This window comes from Grammomys surdaster, unplaced genomic scaffold (assembly GCF_004785775.1).
Source record: "Grammomys surdaster isolate TR1022 unplaced genomic scaffold, NIH_TR_1.0 125901, whole genome shotgun sequence".
In the NCBI taxonomy this organism is placed as follows: Eukaryota; Metazoa; Chordata; class Mammalia; order Rodentia; family Muridae; genus Grammomys; species Grammomys surdaster.
The window spans coordinates 1,957,379-1,984,328 of NW_021620725.1; positions in this window are offsets into that span (position 1 = coordinate 1,957,379).

The window sequence follows — 26,950 nt, forward strand, 5'->3', positions numbered from 1 at the left end:
AGAGAGAGAGAGAGAGAGAGAGAGAGAGAGAGAGAGAGAGAGAGAGAGGAAAAAGACAGACTCATTCAATATAATCTGTGTGTGTGTGTGTAATATCAGATGTTAGTTTTTGATGATTTGGACCATCGAACGAAAGCATACAAAACAAATTTTTAATGTCTTTAGGTTTTAGTTCCCTCATTTACAAAAATAAAAGTCTTGGACTAGCATATCTGAGAAGGTTGTTTCTACATCATGATTTTATGGTTCTTCAAACCAGCTGATTAGGATGGACACAGTGGACTGACAGCGTACTAGGTTGCATGAAATTCTTGACACCCTCAGTGGAATTTCCTTGCCTTAGCTAACATAATCATATCAAATACTGATTACATTATATTTCCTACTTCTCCCTGCCCCTCATAAATACGGTTTGTTGCAAATTATTTTCCTGGGGTTTAGACTATGGTTTGGCTGAATTCTTAGTGACTCATTTGAATGCTGTATCATTACCTCATTTCGTTCATTGCTCATTTAATCAGGTGCTTCTATGGGATGGCAGGCTCTAGAATGTAAAAGCACATTGCTAGAGCAGGAAGTGGAAAAACAGGTGCACTATGCTGAGCTCTGCCAACGATAGAGTGAAAAACTCTAGTCAGGTTTCTGGCGATCACTGAGCCCTACCACGACCTGGGGAGAGTTACTGCCACTTCTTCATGAATTAATCTCTTGCTTTCAACCTCAATATATAGAAAGCAATAACTATGCCAATACTCTCTCCCCCTCAGGCCTTTAAGACAGTCTTGCTTGTGTCACTGCTTTCTGTTTGCTTTAGACCTCTCTCTCCCTACTCTCTGAAAAGAACACTGAGATTTCCTTTTTTAATTAAAAAGAGAAGAAACCTTAACTGGCTTTTCTTCCACTACTGCCCACCCCTGTCACTAATTACAAATTGTTGGAAGTGGTGCATCCTGCCCAAGAAAGTCTGTAGACTATTGTGCAATTTCCTCCATCTGAAAGATTCCCTCTGGGAGGGAGGAGACAGACTCACAAGCCTGAGGAAATAAACGAATGTCAGGAGTCTTGAAAAAGCAGCAGTAAGATTCACAAGGCCCTTTGCCAGAACCAGTCAGGTTAGAGGATAAGCAGCTGCTAAGAAGAGGGGACCCTCCAAATGGACAGCCTGCCTGCAGGAGACTTCCCAACTCCTGGAAGTTCCAGCAAATCCCACAGAAACCTCTAGGGATGCGATTTTGGTGTGTGTTGCTAAGGCAGAGGTGGGCCTTTTTGGTGATGTAACTGCCTTTGAGCTATCCAAGGTCCTAGAGGTATATTTCTCTGCCCACATTCCTGTAAATAACCTCCAAAAAAAACACACTAGTTCACACACAACAGACAACATGTTCATTTGGAAACACACTTCTGCCAACCAATCATTCATTAGAAAATGTCTATTAAGCACCTATTGTATACTGAGCACCTATTGTTTACTGGTTTGCTGGAGCAAACCAGGCAAGCTTTCTGAGAGGTTTATTCTTTAAAGAATCACCAGACATAAACTGACTGACAAACATATAATACCAGAACTGAATTGCATTATTCAGGGTTCTCTAAAGAAACAGAGACAACAGACTATATCTAACCTACAAAATTCTTCCATATAATTTAAATCATCTGTAGATTTCATATACTGTTTAGTATGAGGTTAAATATTATATAAATAGTTGTTACACGATGTTATTTAGATAATAATATGAAAAAATTTTCTTTGTGTTAACATAGCTTTTTGAAATATGTTCTATCTGTTATTGGTTGAATCTGCAAACATCAAATGTAGATATGAAGGGGTAGCTATAGCCAGAGACAGAGTTTTCTAAGATCTAAATCAATGATGATATATAAATCATTTTTAAATATATTGTAAAGGTAATACACTCAAGAAGTAGTTAAGTGCACCTACAAATTTTGTTAACAAGTGCACAGTGCTATGAATATTAATTGGAACATACATAATCTAAAATATAAGAAAGAAAAAATAGAAGTATAGATAATATTTTAAGTCACAAAACAAGTATTAAATTCTGTATGTAACTGAAGTTACATTCTTATCAGCTTGTTTTATAGTGCTATCTCTGCAAGATAGTTTATGTAAGGTTCATGGTATCTATGAAGAACATGAAAGAACAGTAGAGGAGACATAGTGATTAAGGTAAAGGAAACAAAATCTCTCATATCAAGAAGTCATCAGTCAAAGGAAGACAGGAAGAGAGAAAGAGAGCAATAAGATAGAAAATGAAAATGTAAATGCCAGCAATTATGCCCTTACCTTCCAATAATTGGTATCAAAGGAAATAAATTAAACTCTTCAATAAAAGTCAAAGAGTGACTAATTGGACTAAAGAATCCAAGCGTGAGCCTTTAATAAGACCCACATAGCTTAAGGACACACAGTAGGAAAATGAAGAGATAAACAGAAATATTCTGTAGAAATTACAATCGAGGAGGAACTGCAATTGCTACACATATATCAGCTAAATTAAACTTTTAGTTAATGATAAAATGGCAAGGCTCTCATTGCACAATGAAAAGGGAGTCTATTCATTGAGAAGATAGACTAGCTGGAAATACTTAGGTAGCCAGATACAGCTAATTGAAATGTGTAATAAATAAGTAAATACTATGAAAATATAAGGATAAACAAACTCCAATAAAATATAAACTCTAATACTAGAGGCTGAATTTAATACCCCCTCTCAACAGTGGACAGACCATCTATACAAAGTTTCCATATAAAATACAAAAAAAGGAAACCATACAAAAATGCACATGCAGAGCATTCTTGGGGATAGATAAATATGCATAAAACAATCTTTAAATTCAATAAAACTGAAATTATGCCAAGTACCTTTATCTGATTTCAAAGATGTGAAACTAAAATGTAGTGACAGGAAATAAATTGGAAGTTTTACAAATGTGGAAATTAAACACTAGTACATACTCCCAAACCAGCAATGGGACAAATTAAACTCAAAAGGGAAGGAAAATATCATTAGATAAATGAAAATGGAACCTAACAATTCAGGACACAGCACACCATATCCTAGATGAACAAAATGTGGACATTAAGAGACAAGAAGTCAACACCACAGCTGTACAACCCAGGAACTAGGAAAAGGCAAACAAGTAAAGCTGACGTTAGCAGACTAGAGAAAATGACACGGTTAAAGAGGAGCGACTGAATAGAAAATAGGAAGTAGAAAAATAAACAATACAGATTTGGCATTTTGAAAGAAAAAATACTGGAAAATGTATTTAGATGGATGAAAAATACAGATTTTTAAAATAAAATTATAAATCAAAGAGAAGGTATCACTGTTGATAACAGAAATAAAAATAGATACTACTACCAAATTAATGCACACCTGGAAGTATTATCTATAAAAACTGGATACGTTCCAGGAAATGGACAACTCACTGAGAAAAAATCTTAAATAGAAAATTTGAGTAAACACCAAACATTAGTAAGTGACTAGATGGAATGAGTAAATAATAATAATAATAATAATCTTTGAAAAAAGGTTCTAGGACCACAAATATTTCACTAGTAAGTTATGCTAAGCATATAAAAATCAAATTCTTACCAGTCCCAAACTCTTCCAAAACCTTGAAGAAAAGGAACTGTTTTACAATTCTTTCACGAGTTTTCTATTATGCTAATAAAAGGAAAATGAAGACATTGCAGCTGAAGAAAGTTAAAGACCAGTATTCTTAGTAAACATGGAATACATACAAGACATTCTTAGTTGTATCATACTGTGTCCCTCAGTCCAGTTACATGCTTGTTGGTAGACCACAAGCAAACACCATCTACCTCAAGGATAAAAGGATAGTTCCACATTTGCCAGTCAATAAACACACTGCCGCTCATTAACAGAATGGAAAACCCATGTGACCATTTTCATAGAAATAAGAAAAGCAGTCAACAAAATTGAATGTCCTCTTACAACAAAAACCCTGAATAAACTTGATGGAGGCTGAACCTCCACACTCTAAAGGCTGACAAGCAAGCCCACAGCCAGCATTACACTCAGGTGTAAAGCTGAACTTTTTGTCCTCTACACTCAGGAGCTAGAGGCTTGTTCTCACTGATTATAGTCAATATGGCTCTGATAATCACAGCCAGAGCAGCTGGGAAAAGAAAAACTAAGATAAATAGGAAAAGTGGAATGGGGACTTAGCACGGTGGTGGAGGTTTTGCCTAGCAAATGCCTGGCTCTGGGTTTGGTCCTCAGCACTGAAAACAAAACTAATGAACCTAAAGAAGTCAGAAAAGTTGTCACTGTTTAGAATGACATGGCATTGATATATAAATAATCTGAAAACTCCACCCTGAACACTGTGAAATTAATGAATTCAGTGAATTTGTAGAATAAAGTAATCAACATGTACAAGCAGGCACATGTCTCTGCAGTAACAAAAACCAGCTGACAATGGAATAAAGAAAACAACCCCATTGACAGTAGTGGGAACAAAAGGAAAATGTTTTGTAATAAACTGAATCAAGTTCATTTTGAATCAGATTTATTTACTGAACAATACAACATTGATGAGAGAAAGCAAATAAGACACAAATCAATGGGAAATTGTTCTTTGTTCATAATTTAGATTAATATTGTGAAAATATCCAGCACACCCAAAGTAAACTGTACGTTTCATACAATTTCTACCAGAATTCCATTGGCATTTTCCACAGTATAAAAAATAATTCTAATTTTAAAAAAATCCCTAGTACTTCAGAAATCTTAGGAAAGATAGCACAACTGGTAGGTCATTCCCCACAACCTAATATGGTTATGATACGTGTACTATGATTATATTACAAAGCTATAGTGATTAAAACATCAGCGTGGGAGCACAGTAGACCAATGGAGCAGAATTGAGATCACACCAATTAACCTACCATTTTACGATCAACTAATATTTGACACAAGTTTCAAGAACACAAGGTAAGAAATAGACTCTTCAACAAGTGGTGCTGAGGAAACTGGGTATCCACATGTGAAATAACAAAATTGCATTCCTGTGTTATACATTCATAAAACTTAAAACCGGTTTAAAGGTTTAAAGTACTGACATCATAAAACTCCTAGAAGAAAAACAGGCAATGGTGTTTTTATTTTTGGATTTTGTCTACTATAACAGATGCTTAGGGAGCAAAAGAAAAAATAAGGCAATAGGGCACTTGTCCTGGTTAAGGCTACTATTGCTATGATGAAACATCATGACCAAAAACAACAGAGAAGGAAAGGCTTACTTGGCTTACACATTAACATCATAGTCCAAGCTTGAAGGAAATCTGGGGAAGAACTCAAACAGGACAGGAACCTAGAGGCGGGAGCTGATACAGAGGCCATGGAGAGGTGCTGCTTACTGGCTTGCTCGTCATGACTTGCACAGTCTGCTTACAGCTAGAACCCAAGACTACCAGCCCTGAGGTGAACCCACTCACAATGAGCTGGGATCTCCCTCATCAATCACTAATTTTAAAAATGTCCTAAGACTTGCCTACAACCTGATCTTATGGAGGCATTTTTAAAATTGAGGTTCCCCTCTTTTAGATGATTCTAGCTTGTGTCATGTTGGCATAAACCTATCCAATACAGGCCTGAAAACAAAAAGTTTCTGTACTGCAAAAGAAGCAAGATATAAAAGCAGTAATCAGCGGAGGGGATGAAAATGATTGCAAACCATACATCTGATAAGGGGATTGGTGATGGCTGATTTTGAAAGTTAACTTGGTAAGATTAGAATACAGTGAAATGGATTTATGAAAGAGCCAGCGAATGTAACTCTGCTGGTGTGGCCAGAGACAATTAGATCACAAGGGCTCTGGCCTGATGAATGATGTAGTCTTTTGAGACATAATATAATGGCATTTGGGGTAATGATGAGAGACAGGGCTTAGTTTTTAGAAGTAGGCGACCAATGGTGTGTCCTTGGAGGTATACCTCAATCTGGTCGCTTCCTGTGTCCCCCTTCTCTCTGCTTCCTCTCAGATCTGAGCCATTGTACCTGCCACCGATGATAGCCTGTCCACCTGCATGGAGCCAAGCAACCATGGACTAAAGTCTCTGAACCCATGAGCCAAAATAAATATTTCTTCCTGTTGATTTTTTTTTGGGGGGGAAGTATTTTGGTCATAGTGACATAAAGTGACACGTCAAACCCTCATGTATTCACCAGGAATGTATAACATTTTATTTGTCCATTGTAACTCATCAAAACTGGAAAAGTAAAAGGTGGGGTGGGGGGAAGAACTATGATATTATCAAGAGCAATCTCAAAACTCGAAGAAGTCCAACTACTCTGATGATGGTGTTTTCCAGTTTCCAATTACTTGAGAATTGTTCTCCCACCCGCTGTACTTTCTAAAGTAGGCTGATAAAAATTTTGGTTTCAAGTAAGTTCTGTGATGAGCTTGATTAGTATCAAAACACAAAAGAGAAAGGTGACTGGATATGATGGTAATGTACGTATGGGATGGGAGATAACGAGCCAAAGGAAGAGTTAAGTAGAGAAATGAAGCATGCAGATTTGCTAAATGACTTTTGCTGTATGAAACTCTGAGCTACGTGCAAGTTAAGGTTCAGTTGTCAGTGGAAAATGGAATTATACCTGGAGCTTAGAAAGACATGGTACCTTCAGATCCCAGGCTATAAACTAGCTAACTAGTCCAAGAATGAAAGAGATTGAATTTATACAATTCACTGTTCCAAATGATGCCTTGTTAAAGCTGAATGCAGTCTTAGGCGGATACCATGGATAATGTACCTAGCTCACACTCTTCACTCTAGAGGGCAGATTTCTATATAACATGGCTAAACAATAACCTTAGTGTTCTAACACAGGATTGATATCTCAAATATGCTATGTAGTACTCTTCTGAATCCTAATATTGTCCTGTTTATGGCATCCTGCTGTTTAGCTGAATCTATCTTATACTGAAGACAGCATTCTGGTCTAGTCAATAAAGCTTGGGAAATCCATAAAGCTTGTATTCTATAGTATCTAAACTAGTGTCTGTGATATCCAGATTTTCAAGAATATAAATAAATAAATGAAGGAAATGGAGATGTTTGGATTTAAAGAATGAATCTGTATTTGTTTGTTTTTAAGTACAATATCATAGTGATGAATGATTTCTAACGACATTGAAAGAAGAAATTTGAATATATTGAGAATGTGTATAAAGAATGAAACTTCATGATTCATCTCTTGAGTTGAGAGATGCTAAGAAACAATTTTAATCACTCTTGGTCTATTATCTACCCATGTTCTTCCTCAGGGCAGCTAGCTGTTCACAGTTTCCATTTTATTACATTACCTCTCTTCCCTGTTTTCTTTCCTTTCTCTCTCACCCGCCCCCAATTTGGCTCCTTCTTTCTTCTCTTTCATTACCTTGTTTTGTGATAGAGGTTTCAAATATTAGTTACAAGTGGAACCAATAAAAGAAATGGATATGTATGGCTTAGAATATCTACGAAATATGTCAAATACATTCTAGATTGTTGACTGCAGTTAAATCTTTCCCACAATAATTATGTATTACCTACATTCAGATACTAAGAACCAGGGACAAAAAAAAATGAATACAACATTTTGTATTAGAAGCGATTGCATTCCAGCACATTTAATTTAGAGGTTTATTGCCTACTTTCTTTAGCTGGATAGAACTGGCATCTTTCCATTTGTAGGCTTTTCATCTAAGGTTTGCTGCAGTTTCTGGAACAGCATTTGTAGATTCAATAACTAAAGGTTCAGCTAGGATGACGGCTTCTGTTCTTTTGCTTGGAACAGGAAGTATTCCTCAGAGAAACTCTATATGCCTAGTACAACCTTGGCATCTCAAATTATAGCATGATGCCATAATTTAATTTTATCCTCTGGCAATCAAGAACGGATAGATAAGATTAAGTCAGGCCAAGGCTTTCCTTCTTGTCCTTATTGTAACTACCTCTTCCCAACATTTCACATTAAGGGATCAAAAGACAGAAGCTCAGGGCAGCTTTGCTGTGTCTGTCTCCACTGTGGTAGGGTGAAGTGGCCATGATACAAGTGGTCCAGAGATGAGGTTATGGTGTTGACAGAGGTCACCAAAACTTTCTACCACAAACAATTGTTTCCTCAGCCTCTTTCTTCTCTACCCCTGTCTTTGAACTATTGACTGTCTTTTGCAAGAGAGGCACCACTCCATAGTAGCGTTTCCTTCCTTTGGGAACAAACATCTCAAGGGCTTCCAGAGCATCTGAAAGCATGCCATGGAAAGAATTATGTAAGCGGGCATATAATCTGTTAGTTTCCACATATGTCTTAAGTTCATTTTAAATCTGTGTTAAATATAAAGTTTGTTTAAGGAGTCAAAGACTGACAGAAAAAAACTGGCAGTTCTGCCCTTTCCCATTTCCTGCTCTGCAGAGGCAAATTCTCTCAATACCACTAAGCTTTTGTAATTTACCTTTGTACCTCCTCTTTTACCACAGTTATTTATTATTAGCTATTTAACTAATTACTCTCTCTGTCTCTGTCCCTCTCTGTTTCTCTGTCTCTCTCTGTCCTCTGTGTGTGTGTGTGTTGTACCACATGTGTGGAGTTCTGAAGGTAACTTGTGGGATGGAACTCGGGTCTTTGGGCCTGGAAGGAAACGAGCACTGTTACTGACATCCATTGTGTTGTCTCCAGTTAACTCCCTGTATCTAAAGTGGCCAATTGGCTGCTACGTTTTCTTCCTCCATATCTATTGTAGATGTTTTCATTATCTGTTGATCTAGTACTTTGGAAGTCAAGTCTGAAGTTCTCTCTCTCTCTCTCTCTCTCTCTCTCTCTCTCTCTCTCTCTCTCTTTTTCTCTCTAACTTAAAATTTTATTCTTTTTGAGATTTCCATCTGTGAATATTGTATTTATGTCATTTCTATCTCTTCTCACTTTTTAGAAGCATTTTATTGATTCTTTATGAATTTCCCATCATGCATCCCAATGCCACTCATCCCCCATCTTTTTGTGTCTATTCTTCCATGAGATTGTCTTATAAAACCTATAGCATCATATGGGTATTTTAATAAATTGTATCTGGAAAACTAAAACAAAGGAAAAACTATGTTAAAACTTTACATTGACAGTTAGGGAACTAACCCAGTTGGTGAAAGGTTGCCATGCAACCATGAGTATCTGAGACTGGAATGAATGACAGGAAGAATAATAAAAGTTGCCTACTGAATCTCAGCCTAGTGAGGCCACTGGGATTTTCTGGTGGAAAGTGATTCTGTAGGGTCAGCTAGTAACACAAAGGAAAGGGAATGGAAAATCAGCATGGTGGAGCTTCAGGAAGCTAGGACTAAATCTATCTCAAGATTTATCTTTAACACTTTTGAATATATATCTAAAGGGCAATATATCTCACCACAGAGACACTTGCTCATCCATGTTCATTGCTGCTCTAGTCACAATAGCCAGAAATTAGAAACAGTCTACATCTCGACCAACTGAAGAATGGATAATAAAATATAATATATTTACACAATGAAATTCTATTCATCTATTAAGAAAATGAAACTTGCAGATAAATGAGTGAAGCTAGAAAAAAATCATTCTGATTAAGATAACCCAGACCCCAAAGGACAAACATTGTATGCTTTTTTATATGTGGATGTTAGCTTTTAAGCTTTCAATATGTGTGCCACGATCTAAATAACCACAGAGGTTAGGTACATGATAAGAGACCAGAGGGGAGGAGAGGATCTCTCAAAGAAGGGGAAGTAGAATATAGTATTATGGATATTAAATGGGGTTAATAAGAGGATTAAATAGAGAGGATGATCAAAGAAAAGGTTAAAGGATATACAGCTACCACTAAAGGCCTTTTAAGAAAAAAAAATAGAGACCTACTACTGTAGCAACTTCCTAAAATATTTGCGTATATGAAAGAAAGTTACACGGAGTCACCATATAATAAAGAGGACAATGCATCAACTAGACATCTTATGCCACCAAGTAAAACCACCAATGACAGGAATGGGTTACATCTTGTGAAATCATTTTTCAAAGGGGTCCTATGGAATACCACCCAACATTACCAAATCAAAGGTATTGTGAAGGTTATTGGTTACTTTCCAGCACCTGATGGTAAGGCCCCATTGCAAAAGACACTATTTACTTATGTCACTGAACATGGAGAATGGGAAATGGTGCCTAACTAGAAGTTTCATTCCTATTGACTAGTGTTCATGGTGCTGGCAGGTACCCTGGATATGACCAGAGGATAAAGGCATTCATAACATCCTGCTACAAACCATGTGACCTAAAACAGCAACCTGCCTACAAGTATACTGGTACAATAGTGGCACAGAGGTTATGGGAATAGCCAACCACTTTTTATTAGATTTAAGACCCACTCCATGAGATGGAAACCATACCTGACACTGCTAAAGTGGCCAAGAACCTGAGACACATAAATCATGGGACTATGGTAAGACCTATTACTACATTCTACTAAAAAGGCATAGTAATAATGTTATATTACTACACTCATAATATCAACAGAGAAACTTTTTTTTAGTAGTAGAAGGAAACTAAGATAGAGATCAACAACTGGACAATGTACAGAAAGTAAAAGTTTGGAGTACCCAGCCCTAAATGAGGTGTTTTCGTCAAACGCTCTGTGCAAGGTTGAGAGATCTAGGCAGAGGAGGAGGCAGAATGTGATGGTTAACTCCAAGGAAATCAGAGAGGCAGAAGTGATGGATGACTCCAAGGAAACAGTATCTTTTAAACACAAAAGTATGGATTCACATATAAACTCACAAACACTGTGTCTGCATGTATTAGATGGGCAGATGTTCAAACAAAATGAGGTCCTAGCATTGATAGGGGGGAGTAGACATAGGTTTATACTTCTAACCAAGGATACCTGCTATCAAAGTGAAAATCAGTTTTCTTTAATGAGTGTCATGGGGTATATCAACTACATTCCAGGGCCAACCTTGTGCCTGGAAGTAGTTGGCTAACACAAAAGGAACCCCATGTTTCTTGTTTTCGTATTTTTATGTGTGTGTAGGTTTTTTGTTTTGACTTATTGATTTTATTTTGTTTCTGTTACTATTTTCATTGAGGCTGGGGGTGTTATAGAAAAATATTAATCCAGCAACATAGCTACTTTTGGCAAGGGATAACATCCAAAGACCTTCAAGGTCTGTCTGACTCAGCTGCAATGACACACCTCTATCTCTCAAGCTAGAATACAGCCATGTCCTTAATATACACCTTTAATCACAAACAATGAAGGTAAAGTTAGTTCTTAGAAGGAAATGAGCATGTTTGTAAGTGGCATCTAATTGAGTGGTTAAATGACCACTCAGAGAAAGATTTGACAGAATGAGTCACAGACAGAATGTGCCCAACTTTTATGAGAACAGCACAAGAAAGAGCAGGGACTTAAGAGAGCAGCACACACACACACACACACACACACACACACAGAGAGAGAGAGAGAGAGAGAGAGAGAGAGAGAGAGAGAGAGAGAGAGAACAGTTTTACCAGAAGAGTTTTGTTTTACAGAGTCAGGTTGCAGGTGAAGATAGAAAAAGCCAGAGAATAAGAAGGAATCAGAAAGTTATTTTGAGGCCACACAGAGCAATTCAGTCAGAAGCTGATAGAAGCAAGTTTGAATCAGTCAACTTGGTGAAGAGTTTTTGAGCCATAACAGCTGAGTTGAACCAGCCAGCCAAAGTTCAGGAAGAAGTAGAAAGTGTGAGTTTATTCAGCAACAGGCCTCCAAGAGGATAATCTGGCAAATAAAAGTTACTTTTACAGGGTTTTTTTTTGTACATGTGATAAAAAGAGATGAAGAACATAAAGTTGGGTAGGTTAGGAGGTGGAAAAGATCTGGGAGGTATTGGAGAAAGAGGAAACATAATCAAAATATATTGTATAAAAAATAAATAAAATTCAAAACAAAATTCAAAACTGTTTTGACGTCTGTGTGTGTGTGTGTGTGTGTTTGTGTGTGTGTGTATGTGTGGTGAGGATGTGTGAGTGTGTGTAAGCCAGAGGTTGACACTGTTTGTCTTCCTCAAACACTGTGTACTTGTTATACTGAGGCAGAGACTCTCATTGAATCAGGAACTTTGATCTGGCCATTCTTGATAGTTAGCATAAGCCTCGGGTGCCCTGTTTCCACTTCCTGAATGCTGATATACAGATTAGCACAGGATGTCATGTCTGTCTGGCTCTTTTGTAGATGCTAGCATTGGTATTCTAGTCTTCACACTTGGGGGGCCAGCACTTTTTTCCACTGGGCTGTCTCCCCAGCCTACAATATTACTTTTTATAATATTCTACTATACAACAGAAATACCTTAGCAAGTGCATGCATTACTATCAACCAGAAGAAGTTGATGAATACAGTAATAACTTTCAGGCATTACTGATCCCTCTCTGCTCAGAGCACATGTCTATCATGTTCAGAGTTGTTTACCCTTCTACTTGTTACAAGTTTTTCCCTGCTTTTTCTGTCTAGGTTTTCATTGTCTGCTATATCTTTTTTTTAAAAAAATAATTTATTTTTTTTTCTCAAATCGTAATTCATTCACACAGGGGTTGTAAACACAGAAAGGCAGGATGTGGGGAAGGGGATGACACTGGATTGTGGGTGTTCAGGGGGAATACAGATATCTTTTCAGAACCGGGAATACAGATATCTTTCACCGGCTGGGTGAAGGTTCAGGGGACAGGTCACTATGACTCTGCCTATGACTCACTTGTCCTTATCTAAGTTGGTAATATCTGCCAAGGCTACCTATTTAAAAAGTCTATAACTACTCAGGTTTGTAAATTTCCACAAAAGCTGCCTGTTTACAATAGCTTATAGCCATCTGTTTCAATGTTTTTCCATTGAGACCCAAGACTTGGTGTTAGTATACATGTATGACAGGCCTATTGCTGATTTTAGGCCTATGGCTGATTTTAGGCCTTCAGTGTGTAAGCAGGGCTGCCCCTGACATCTCCTCCCTTCTCTAAGTATAGAAGAGCTATAGAAATTCTAATCTTGCGAAGGCGGGGATAGAGGCCTGACCTCCAGTACTTGAAGGGGACCTTGTAATGGCTCCAGTCCTCTGTCATTGTTGAGTGAGTCATGAAATCCTGGAACACATGGGCACAGGAGAAAAGTTCCTGAACAGAACACCAATGGCTTGCACTCTAAGACCAAGAATTGACAAATGCGACCTCATAAAACTGGAATGCTTCTGTAAAGCAAAGGACACAGTCAATAGGACAAAACAGCAACCAACAGATTGGGAAAAGATCTTCACCAACCCTACTTCTGATAGAGGGCTAATATCCAAGGTATACAAAGAACTGAAGAAATTAGACTCCAGACAACCAAGTAACTCTATTAAAAAATGGGGTATAGAGCTGAACAAAGAATTCCCAACTGAAGAAGCTCGAATGGTTGAGAAGCACCTAAAGAAGTGTTCAGCATCCCTAGTCATTAGGGAAATGCAAATGAAAACAACACTGAGATTCCACCTCACGCCAGTCAGAATGGCTAAGATCAAAAACACAGGTGACAGCAGATGTTGTCGAGGATGTAGAGAAAGAGGAAAACTCCTCCACTGTTGGTGGGATTGTAAACTGGTACAACCACTATGGAAGGCAGTGTGGCGGTATCTCTGAAAATTGAACATAGTGTTACCTGAGGACCCAGCTATGCCACTCCTGGGCATATACCCAAAAGATGTTTCAACATACAACAAGGACACATGCTCCACTATGTTCATAGCAGCCTTATTTATAATAGCCAGAAGTTGGAAAGAACCCAGATTCCCTTCAACAGAAGAATGGATGAAGAAAATGTGGTACATTTATACAATGGAGTACTACTCAACTATTAAAAACAATGAGTTCATGAAATTCTTAGGCAAATGGATGGAGCTGGAAAATATCATCTTGAGTGAGGTAACACAATCACAAAAGAACATACATGGTATGCACTCACTGATAAGTGGATATTAGCCCAAAAGCTCACAATATCTAAGACATAACGTATAGACCACATAAAACTGTCTGCAATATTTTATCCATCTTAATTATCCTGTGTTATGTTATCCATACTAATTACTTCAATTAGGGATTCTAACCTATTAGTTTATATTCTTACCTCTTGACTTCTCTCACTATGAAATCAACTCCAAGTAACCAAGACATAGTTCCTAGTTTATCATTATATCCATACCTACCAAGAGCATTTCTGGTGCATAGTATATGCTCAATAAATATTTGTTGGGTGGTCAAATGAATTACTTGTAAATAACATTAAGAAGAACATTAAGCTACATATTGACCCATTTTGATTAGAACACAAATTGAGTTTCTCTTCTTTCTTTCTTTCTTTCTTTCTTTCTTTCTCTCTTTCTCTCTTTCTTTCTTTCTTTCTTTCTTTCTTTCTTTCTTTCTTTCTTTTTCCCTTTCTCCCTTTCTTCCTTTCTCCCTTACTCCCTTTCTCTCTCTCTCTCTCTCTCTCTCTCTCTCTCTCTCTCTCTCTTTCTTCTTTCTTTAATACATTGCACACTTGGTGGCTGCTCTATAGAAGACCTATGTTATAAATGATAGAAAGGTAAGGTTTATGGTATTCTCATAAAACTTACAATTAATGGGGAGGAACAGAAACATGGGTCTTGACTAGCCAGCCTGCTACTGGCTGAGGAGTCCTTCAACCAGGAGGGGTCAGGCTAGGGTGAGGAAAGTGCAATGTTGTTTCTATAGCTGGTGGGGTTCAGGGAGTTCCTACTCCCCCATATTGAAAAACAGACTCTTGGAAACCACCTTCACCTCCTAACTACTGGGATATACCCCCACGTAGAGAAGATTCTTGTATGTTATCTGTCTCCTGCTGGGTTTTCTCTCCCATATGGTTTCTATGGCTCCCCTGAAGCTCTAATGCATGGAGGGAATGCTGCCATAAGTTCCAGCTGGCTCATGGGCCCCATTTTCTCACCTCCTTTCTGCCAACCCTGTGTCAGAGAGCTGGGCCTCGTTCCCACTTCATCTGGCCTTATTCAGAGTATATTCCCTGAACACAATCATCCTTAGAATGGGAGAAGGGATGTAATCAGAAGAGAGTATTTTCATAATAATTGGATCTTTGGCCTGGAACCTTCACTAAAAGTGACTCATTTCTTTGAATTAATGCATTATCCTCTTGGAATTCTAGTGTTTCTGATGATAAACAGGGAGATTATTGAAATATTAAAACAATAAAGAAGGAGATAACAAAAACATTTAAAATCTCAGTGTGAAAATGGGAACTAGGTATTTGGCAGGGATCCGCTGTTTGTGTGTGCGTGTGTGTGTGTGTGTGTGTGTGTGTGTGATTGTGCATGTATGTGCATGTATGTATGTGTACTTGCCTGTGTGCATGCATGTGTGTGTGCTTGTGTACATGCATGTGCATTGGTGTGATGTGTGTGTGTGTGTCTGTGCCCCCCACACACATGCACACACGCCTGTGCATGTGTGTCCAATGACAGGATTGAGACAGTGATCTCACAAACAGTTAAGTGGATTGGCTGCTGTCTATGATTAAGTTTTCTGAATCTCATCTGCCTCCGGAAGTGAAGCACAGAGCCAACTGAGAAGTAAGTGGACATTCTTACAGAGGCCATTAGCAGACTGAGCCACTAAGAACTTAGGTTAGACTCAGGGAGACCATGATTTTGTTGCCTCTTTTTCACTAGTGTAGGAGTTAAAGGCCTTGGTTCTGGGGTTAGAGCAACATTGACTTGCTTCTTTTTTTTATTGTTGAGCATGAAACAATATATCTTTAAGTAGCAGTTTATGCATTCCTAAGAGACAGATGGCAAAAGTATCTGCTTCATAGAATTATAAAGATTAAATGAGCTAAAGTAGTAAAGCACGTAGCAAAATCCTTGGCTCATACCAGGAACTTGATAAACACTGGCTATTTAAAGTGGAGTTATTAAAGGGAAAATTTTCCTACCAAATGGTGTTGTGAATGGCTCTCCTGATGCCTGAGATATTGGACCAGCCAGCATCCTCTCAGCTCTACTTTTCTCTGCATTTAAATTTTCATATCTTCAAAATGATCTTGACAATTCATTTTACCTACGTTCTCTCCAAGAACAAATCACTTCAAAAAATAAGACAATTAATCTTAGATGAGACATTGTGTCCTAGGCTATCTTCAAATCCTAATATCTTTGGAGCACATAGAAGAGCCACATTTGTGTGAAATGTTTGGATTTTATGATCCTAAAAATTATTGCTTATCTGTTTGTTTTGAGAAGGTCTGGGTTTCTATTGGCTGGAATAGAGCAAGAATCAGAACCTGAGCCTTTGAAGATACGGGGTTCCCTAAAAAGTCTAACCTGAGATTTGGGGAACTTACTGAGTGAATCTGACATGCTATCCAGCTCTTCAATTCTTAAAAGCTAACAAGAGATATAAAGGTTTTCTTCCTGTCTTGTTTCAGCAGCAGATATGGGCTCAGAACGTATGTCAAAAGGCTGAGACCTAATAACGAAGCTGTTACTATTGTTTAGCTAAATGAATAAAATGTGCCCATGAAATTATGTTCTGTAAAATCAGCCATAGGCCTAAAATCAGCAATAGGCCTGTCATACATGTATACTAACACCAAGTCTTGGGTCTCAGTGGAAAAACATTGAAACAGATGGCTATAAGCTAATGTAAACAGGCAGCTTTTGTGGAAATTTACAAGCCTGAGTAGTCATAGACCTTTTAAATAGGTAGCCTTGGCAGACAATAACAACTTAGATAAGGACAAGTGAGTCATAGGCAGAGTCATAGTGACTTGTCCCCTGAATCTTCACCCAGCCGATACCCGGTTCTGAAAGATATCTGTATTCCCCCTGAACACCCACACTCCAGTGTCATTCCCTTCCCCACATCCTGCCTTTCTGTGTTTACAACCCCTGTGTGAATGAATTACGGTTTGAGAAAAAAATAAATTATTTAAAAAAAAGAAATTATGTTCTAAATAATTATGTTTATGCCTATAGATTATTAATTCTGTCAACTTTGTACAGAGAAGCCTCCTTTTGTAGTGGGCAGTGGTTAATGCAGAAACTCATAGCTGGTCAAAATGTTGCGAATAAGGAACTTTGAGTGCTTAGCCTTAAATGGACAATCCATAAGTCTCATGGAATATCATGAATATGGGGCAGAAGGAGCAAGAGACAGAGGAAGAGGTATGGACTCTATCATCTAGAACGGCATGGAATTTGCATTCATGTGCTCATAGAAGCAGATGATCCGCATAGAACATATACAAGATTAGACTTGCAGACATCCCATCAGGAACTGGTAAAGGCTCAGGAGTCTGTAGTCTTTTCTGAGGAGTTATTGGCTATTCATGGTCCTCAGGGAAAAGGAGACATTTTGATTGCATGGCATGACCACTAGTAAGTTTTCTATGCCCCTATAAATAACACTTCCCTCATGACTATGTAAGTAGCTCTACTTAAAAATCATTGGATCACTAAAACAAACAACAAAAGTCATAACAGTAGAAGGGGACTTACTGAGAAGACAACGGATTCATGCAAATTGGAGGAGACACTACGGATAATGAAGAAATGCACATGATCAATACATTATATACATGTATGAAAATATTATAATGAAACCTATTATGCATACTTAATATATCCTAATTAAATTCTTTAAATGAAAAGCAAATCTATTTTCTCAAAGGAAAATTGGCTTGAGTCAGCCAGGTTTAGATAAATTATCATGATAAATTACCCATATGATTTGTTTTTCTAGTCAGGTCATCCACTTCTAACAACATAAGACTTTCTGAAGATCCATGGAATCATCTGGAAAGTCTAGAATGCAAATTCTTTAGTTCTACCCATAGAGAGTAAAATATGGAAGATTCAGAGTAGGGCCTTGAAATAATAATTTCTAATGAGAGATATGTAATTTTTGCATTAGAGTAATTTGTACCAGATGCAACTATATATTCTGCGCTGTTAGCATATACATCAAGGAGTCAGTTACAATGTTAACAAAAACCATCTTCCTTTTGTATTTTCAATTCTGTTTTGGTGCAAATACCTCATTTTCCTACTATTGAGAAATGATTTTGGTGCTTAAAAATATGAATAGGACAGAACCAGAGAATTTACAAGGCAACTTCCGCTGTTAAAATATCAAGAGTGAGGGCTAGAGAAATGGCTCCATGGATAAAAGTGCTTGCTGCCAAATCTGATGTTTCAGTTCCATCCTGGGACTCACATGGTGGAAGGAGAAAACTGCAAGTTGTGATTGTCCTATAACTACCACACATACATCCATGGATATGCACACGCACACGCACACACACACACACACACGTGCAGTCACAAATAAAAATCATTAAAATTTATTATATGACATTATTAAAGGAGAAATAAAATCACTGAAGACATAAAAAACTTTAAAAATGATGTTAAAAGGCATAAACTATCAATTTTGTAGCAAAGTAGAAATAAAAGGCGCGCGCACACACACACACACACACACATACACACACACATCTGTTAAAGGAAACACAGAAACCAGAGACCTTGGTATAATATTGAACATGGCTCAGTGGTATTTGTTTCTGTTTATCTTTTGAAATATTATTGACTCTTAAACTATATAATATTTTAATATTCTAAAAAGATTATGAATTCAACAAGTATAAACCTCTAGAACTGAAAACAAATAGAGATGCTTGAATTGAGTTTTAGATCAAGTTAATAATACTAACATAAAGATTCCAATTGAGAAAAAAAACCAAAGCTATATCCCATTGTTGGATATTTTCTGAAGACAAAATCCTTTGTTGGTACTGGCTTAGTTTGAAGCCACTTTTTGCGGATTGGCAAACTGAACAAATGAGCAAATGTGTGGGTGTGTTAGAGAACAGTTTTCATCGTAGTAGAAACAAATGTGAAGCTGGGGGAAGACAAGGACTCTGGAGTACTAGAAGGAATTGGTGTAAACTTCTGACCTCAGTAGAAAGAAAAGTGTGAAAGAGATAACACCCAGGAGTAAGGAATGCCCTTGCCATCCTTGCCCTGCTTTTCAACTACCACCTCCCATTCAAAAAGATGAGGGCTTGAAGAGAAACTGGTCTGTGGTAATGGAGACCAAGGTGTGCTTCAGCATGAAGTTGCATCAGAAAAAGCAAAAATGTGCTCAAAAGCTGATTTAAAAAAAAAAAGATATTAAAAAAAAAAAAAAAGAAAAACAAAGACCACACATCCAGACACTAGATTGAATGAGAAATTTCTACTAGCTAAAATTGGGACATCTGGGATATCAAAACCAATTGTGAGAATGAATTATAAGCCATTTATTGTTCAAAATACATGCTCATAATGGCACCAACAATACTGGAGATGAATGGAGAGAAGAAAGATATATTCATCTCTATAGAGAATCATAAAGGCAGAAATAATGGAAAATTATAATATTCTAGGTATGTCGATAAAATTACAATAATTGATTCAAGTAAGTCATCAAGGCTTGCTAAAATTATTGAATAAAATATTGGTTCTGGGCTAGGGAACAGCTTATTGGTACAGTGTTTGCTTAGCATGCACTAGGCCCAGATTCAACCTCAGCACTGAACAGAAAAGTCTTTAGAATTATCCATTTTCAAAAATGTTTGTTTTTTAGAGAAAGGATATTCCAATAGAGAAACCAGACAGCATTTCTTGAGCCCCATGATTAAACTTACAATCACCACATTTGACAAATGAGTAACACATGCCACCTGATATATTAGGTCTTGCTGAAAATGTTTAATCATATTCTAGTCACAGTGAAGTGATGAAATAAATTCAAACTGACAAGTGTTTGGCAAAACAAGTGTTCTTTTAAAAAAGAAACAAAAACAGCTAAGATACTGCTAAAATGTTAAAGAGACAGAACAAGTAAATATACAGAATTCTTGACTGATCTCCAAATTTAAAAAAGTCATCAGAATACATTTTGGGGACAATTTGGAAAATTAATTTAAAAAGTCATAGAACAGTATATATCAGTTATAATTTTCTGAAAATGACATACATTTTAACATTCTGTTAAAAAAAATAGGAGAACATTCCTGTTTTCACGAAATCTACAACATTATTTAGGGATAAAGAATTCTGATGTATACCATTTAATAGTTCAAAACAAAGACAAGGAATAAAGGAAAATGAATCTGACAAAATCAACTACTGAATCTAAGTAAATAATAGCATGTGTTGGTGTTATTACTAGTCCATCCTTTTGGGTATTTAAAAAAAGTCAAAATAAAAAAAAATGGCTCCAAGGTGTTCTTGGTTACAATCAATATTATTACCACAATACTGGAATAGACATGTGCTTGTTAATAACCACAATGCTTAATTACTTACTGTCTATGGTTGCCTTTATCCCATCCCCCACACCTCATCAGGATGTGTTTAGGTCCCATAGCAGAGGCGATAGCTGGGAACATAGTGAGTATTCTCTGTCTTACTATCTCAGAGGGATAGGCCCCACTTCAAGCATGTCTCCCGAGAGCTAATGGCCAGCAGAACATTATTGCAATTCTGGGATAAGATCATTTTTTTTATGATAGTAATTTGTTACACTAGTTTGCCACTTGTCTGCTGCTTCCTTGTTAATCCAATAATCTATATGAGAAAAGCAATTTGACTTACCCTCTTCCCATCTGCCACCCATCATCCAATCTATATCTTAACTATGAGTGATTTATTAGTGGCGTCTGTGCATCTCCATCCCACTGGCAGCCCCCTTCTCAAGGCTCGGATACAGTCCCTGAGTGTGTTAGAAGGCAAACTCAGCATGAAGATTAAAAGCAACAAAGGAATAATAAACTGAACTGCAGCTTCAGGGGTTGTTCATCTCAAACAATTAAAATTTATACACATGTGTATGTTAAGAAGGTTCTTTTCTGAGCTAGTCTTGAGAATGTTTGAAACTAGGATATTTTTCATTATAACTTTCATTTCCTTAGCAGGCTGGAATTAGTTATTGGCTCCAGTGTCCCAACACAATGTTGTTCTTCTCACCTGAAGCTCCTGGATCCCACTCACATGAACTGGACCGTAGTGTGTTTCAAAGACCATGAGCAGAGACCAAAGGGTAGGTAGCTATGGGGTAAAATGTGCAGGAGTTTATCTAAAGAAGGGACTCAAGTCTTCAAAAGTGTGAGTCTTACTCTCTGCACATCAGAATATTGCCCGTGATTGATGAGCTTCCCTTTTCTCAAGTCACCCTGGTCTACTCAGAAAAACAATGGCCCTAAGATGACATTCCCAGAGGAGGAACCCATGATCTTGGCCAAGGAGAGAGTACATAGCAGTGGCTGGCTGTCTTCTGTGAACTGGACAGGCCTTTCGCTTAGATTTTTATCTGTAGAAAAGTGTTGCACATGGCCCAACCCAAAACTGTGGTAGTGAGAGAAGAATGGATGTGGATGAACACACGGGGCCTACCTTTACACTGTCTGTGTGCAGCTTCCATGAAGTAAGAGTCCACACTGGATGGAGTGGACTTCGGCTAACTTTGACCCTTTTACAATTTTCTATTTTTCTGCCTTATGGGAAATTTTTATCTATTGTTTGTATCTCAGCTGTTTCTTTAACAAGGGACTGCAGTTGTCCCCTCCATGGCAGTAGTAACCATTCAGCTGTTTATTATTTTCATTCTCCATTTTTCATTTAGTGTACTCCGAGTTTTAATTCCATATTGACACTCTCATTCCCATAAGCAACATTTTTTTCTCATGTCCTTGGAATTCTGAGAACTCCTCTTGCTTTGAATTGGCCTTTAGATGGTTTGTTTGACTGTTTCTAAACTTCTATCCCATGAATATTCCTCTGTCCTTACTCAGGACAGGGACTCTCTCCACTCCCTGCTGAGTCAGTGAAACATTGTGATGATAAGGACAGCCGATAACATATTCAAGAGTGGTTTCTTGAGATGATGGTTTTAGGGACCAGAAAGTGAAAGCAGACAGTTCTACCTGTAAGCCTCCATCATTTTCAATCCAAAATCATCTTATGTTGTCACCTTGTAAGTAACCTAGCAGCGTGCTGTGTGGCACAATAGTTCTGAACCCCATGTATTCCATTTTTGAAGCGGCTACAGGTTGTGATTTTGCACAGCAGTTGGTATAAGTTTAATCTCATGAGCTAATTGCCTATTGTCTAAGGATGGGAACTGTCCAGCTACATTCTTACTTGCCTTGCGGTTTCAGCATAGTACACTCTATTCAGAAAGTGTTCAATAAATGCTCGAGAAACTTTGTGGTTACAATATTACATTTTTTTTTTTTTGCTATGGGTTTTCTTCCTTGAGTCATTTTCTTTCAAAACTCCACATTATGAAATCATTTCTTCTGTCCAAAAGTTGCGTTTCTCCATAGAGAAATCATCTTCCTCCATCTTTGCTTAACTAGCAGCCTTTCTCGGTACTTTGCCCCCTTCCCTCTGACAGTTTCCCACTATTGTCTGTTTGCAGCTGTTCACAGTTAAGAAGCTGAGTAGACGTGGTAATAATGTGTGCCTGGTGTGTGGGAAGAGCACCTTGTGTTTCTCCTGGACTGGCCAGGCAGCCTGTTCCAACTTAGTCTTTCTAAAATAAGCTTTTCTTGGCAGCCAGGGCCTGGGTTATTTGCAGTTTCATTCTGTGGAGGAAGTTCTTGCTTGCACTAGTGATCCATGTTTCTATTTAGGCACACACAAACACTTGGATGCGCCAAAATGCCTCCTGTCTACACCGTACATCAAATGCCAGATTCAGCCTTGCTCATGGACTTGTCCAAATGATTGAGAACCAGCTTATGTCACAGGCTTTTTCTCTTAACCAGCTAACTTAGTAAGCTCTCCTACTGTTTTCTGCTCTGTCTCCATCTCTTTCTATGTGCTTCTTAGTTGTACTCTAAGTATTTAGAGACATTGTGCTGCGAATAGATTGCAGTCTTTGCAATTGTCTTTAGAATTATGGCCAAGATGGAGTATTTCCATTTGGGAATGTTGAACACTCTGACATTGTTTATTTATTCTCTCCAGAAGCTTTGAGACAATGATATTGACAGCCAAGAGAGGTTACAGGGGTGTCTGCTTTTCCGCATGTCTAGGATGACAGTCTGAGGCACCGATCTGAAATTCTCATTCTGAGTCATGTATTTCACTGAGTTGGAGGAAATCAAGCTAGTTAATCCCCCTTCGATATGTTTTGCAGCTGTGACCTTTCCACAAAGACACAGAGGATCTCACTGATCAGAGAGAAAGCTGGAGGGGACAAGTTGGAGGCCTGGAGAGATAGCAGGCTTTGAACAAGATGCAAGGTGGTTGCCAACTGTCTTGTTGATGTAGGCGGCATCTCAGTGAGCATGAAATCATTTAGCTTCCCAGTATATCTTAGGAATATCCCTTTTTTTCCCCCCAGAGTATCCACAAGTATAAGAACTTGAAGATGGGTGGTTGGCAGGAGAGGCAGAGGAAACTTTGTGATTTTTGAAACATTACTTTGTTTATTGAAGATGAGGAAAACTTATAGAAGAAGCTGAAATTATCCAGTTTCTTTGCACTTGGCAAATAAAAACACAGAGAACACACTCCTGGAGAAGGAAGGAATGATGGAAGGACTGCATTACACATTTTTTTTTTAATGTTCATAAACTGCTTTTTGGCTACGGTAGTCTCATTCCAAGAAAGAAACAAATCTTTGTGTAAGGTAAATACTTGCCATCTTCCCAAGCTAGTCTGACCATAAATACGATAATAGTGCTAACTTTTAACTGAATCTCATTACTATTATGGACTATATTCAGTTTGAAAACATTCAAATTGAAGGTATCAATTTTATGTGTTCTAGTGGAGTCAGCTCAGGAACAGAGAGACTAATTAACATTCCTGGTCAGCTCAGGAACTTTGGAAGACTTGTCCCTCCAGAAGAGAGAGGCTAATTAACATTCCTCAGACCACAGGGGTTGGGAGAGACCCTGAGCACATGGACACACTTCACAGGATGGACAATTGGCCGCCTGCAGACAAGGAAAGTCCCTGTCATCTCATTTCCTAAAGACTAATCAGTTTAAAAGTCACACTGTTCTCCCAATCATATTGTACTTAGCTGCTATTTCTCTATACTACCCCTGGAAACTGTATAAAGGTTCACCAAACGAGCTGCCTGAGGGTCGTTGCCTCTCCTTTTGAATGCAGGATGACCCCAGCACGCTGGAACAGTAAAATTCCTCTTGCTTTTGCATTGATCCCGATCCCGGCTCCGTGTTGTTCACTCAGGGGGTCCCTGGTCAGCTGAGGCTCATCAGAGTCTTACACTAGGAGCTATGGACTTCCTTGTCATCTCAGGATACTACATCCCATTTCTTCCTTGTATTCTAACCAACAACTCAGTTATACTCCTTGTTGCTCCCCTAAATAACTCTTCAGGTTAAATTGCTGGTCAGTGATAGGCAGGGGCTCATTCATCATTTGCCTCAGCTGCAGGAGGTCTTTGTTAAGGGAACTAACAGGACTAGTAACTTTTACAGTTGGGGAAGTTGAAAGTATATGCTAAATAATTAGCCACATCTGGTAATCAGTAGGTAATCCAATAATAGACATAGAAAACAAACAAGATATTATTGAGTGGAGTAGGCTGATGTTTCTAAGAGGAACACATCCCTTTACACTGAAGAAGACCATCCTGGCTAGAAATACCAGGCTATTTTGATCTCTTTGTATTACATATTGATTTTGCTCACAGACTGTGAAACTAGATACAGATGGTTGGCTCAATAACTATTCCAGTATGTCTATGATGTAGGCTAATCTGTAGAAAGTGTGGAGGGAGAAAACTTGAGAATACATATCAGACCAGCTTAGAGTAGATATTTGCACATTGTCCGATGAGAGTGTGAATGTGCTGACTAGGTATTGCCAACAATAAACCCAAGGTAGAAATATCAACAAATGCCTCCTCTTTTCTGATATCTCTTTAGCTCTGGACCAGCTTCTCCTTGATTCATTATCTAAACAAGTGTGTAGTTTCCCCTGGAGAGCATCCCTTGGGGTCCTTTTAGAGATGGACCTTCTTAGATCTCACTCCAGATATGCTGAATCTGATGCTCTGAATGCAGGGGTCTATGAAAGTGATTCAGCCATCCTTCAGATGACTCTGATATGTGCCAATTAAGATCTACAACCCTAATACCAACACTATGTTTTACAGACCAGCAGACCAGGAGTCCTTAACAGATTCTTCAGCCCTTTCTGCAACCTACATTTTCATCAGATCCCAGGGTATTATCAGGCAAACTAAAGTTTGAGATGCACTGAACTATGTCCTTACTCATAGGCCAGTTTGGCTTATGTCCCACCTACTTACTGAAACTTAGGCTCTTATGAAAGGCCCCTTAATACTACCAATGACTTCAAATCATGACCTTCAATGACTGTTTTCCCATCAGTCCCCACATCTTGTTACATGTCTCTACTGCATTTCACACAGGTACTCACTCTTTTCTTAGGCCATAGCATATTTTTGTGAAACATCAAATATTGCTTCTTTGGCTCCTTCATAGTTGCTGTTCCCTTTTTAAATGTTATTAAATGTCAGAAATATACTTCAAGGGTCCTGCCTTCACCTCATGGTTCTCAGTTTGTATATTCTTCCTGAGCTCATACATTGCTGACCTATAAATGTCTGTCATTCTCTGCTACCTAATTATGGGGCATATAGAAATATCTTGCAGGCATTGTAAACTAGACATTCAAAAAATTCCAACTTAGCATTGTTCTACACTCAGCTTCTTCCTACTTTAATAGTTTTTTTGTTGAGTTGGTATTTACCCAAACTTGAAAGTTGCAATTTCTTTCTATTCTTTTCTTTTTTTTATTTAAGTGTTTTATTTTTAAAACTAGCTTACAGAGTAACAGGTTTCCACATGGCTTTCTGTAATGCTCCATTATGGTTGATTCCTTTGCCCTCTGTCTCCTTTCTTAGTTGTGACCTTTGCCCTCATTATTCCCCCGTCTACTTATACCTTCTTTGACAAATGCAGTAGAACGTAAAGCCTCCTTCTTTCCTCTCCAGTTTTCATGGGCTCCTCTCCAGTTTCCTGGGTTTTACCCATATTTACTCTCACTTAGATATACATATTTAACAGTATAGACTTGAATGAACACATAGAGAGAATATAGAATGTTTGAATGTTTGTCTTTCTGAATCAGGATACCTTGCTTCATACAATGTTTTACAGTTCCATTCAGTTTCTTGCAAATTTCATTTTTTTTTTGTGGTTGAATAAAAACCATACACACACACACACACACATATATATATATTACATTATCCATCCATCTCGTTGATGAACATCTAGGTTGCTTCCATTTTCTAGCTTTTGTAAAATGAGCAGTGATAATGTAAGTATCTCTGTGGCACGATGCAGTCTTTCAAGCATACACACAAGAGGGGTAGAGTAGGATCATAAAGAATTCTATTTCTAGTATTCAAGAAGACACCACACTCATGTCCATGATGGCTGCTCTTTTATACTCCCACAAAGAATGAATAAGAATTCTTTCCCCAGCATCTTCACCAGCATTTGCTTCCTCAATAGTGGCTATCCTGAATGGGATAGGATAGAATCTCAGCAGTTTTAATTTATATTTCTTTAATAGCAAAAGATGTTAGACATTTTAAATCTATTTATTGGCCATTTATGTTTTTTCTTTTGAGAAATATGTGTTTAGTTAATTGGCTAACTTTTTGATTACCAGGTGTTTGCATACAATTGGTCTCATGGGCTCAGATACTTGCATGCTTAGTTGAGGAGCATCAGGGAAGGAGCTGTGGTCTGTTGGACGAGGTGTATCACTAGGGGTGGGCTTTAAGGTTT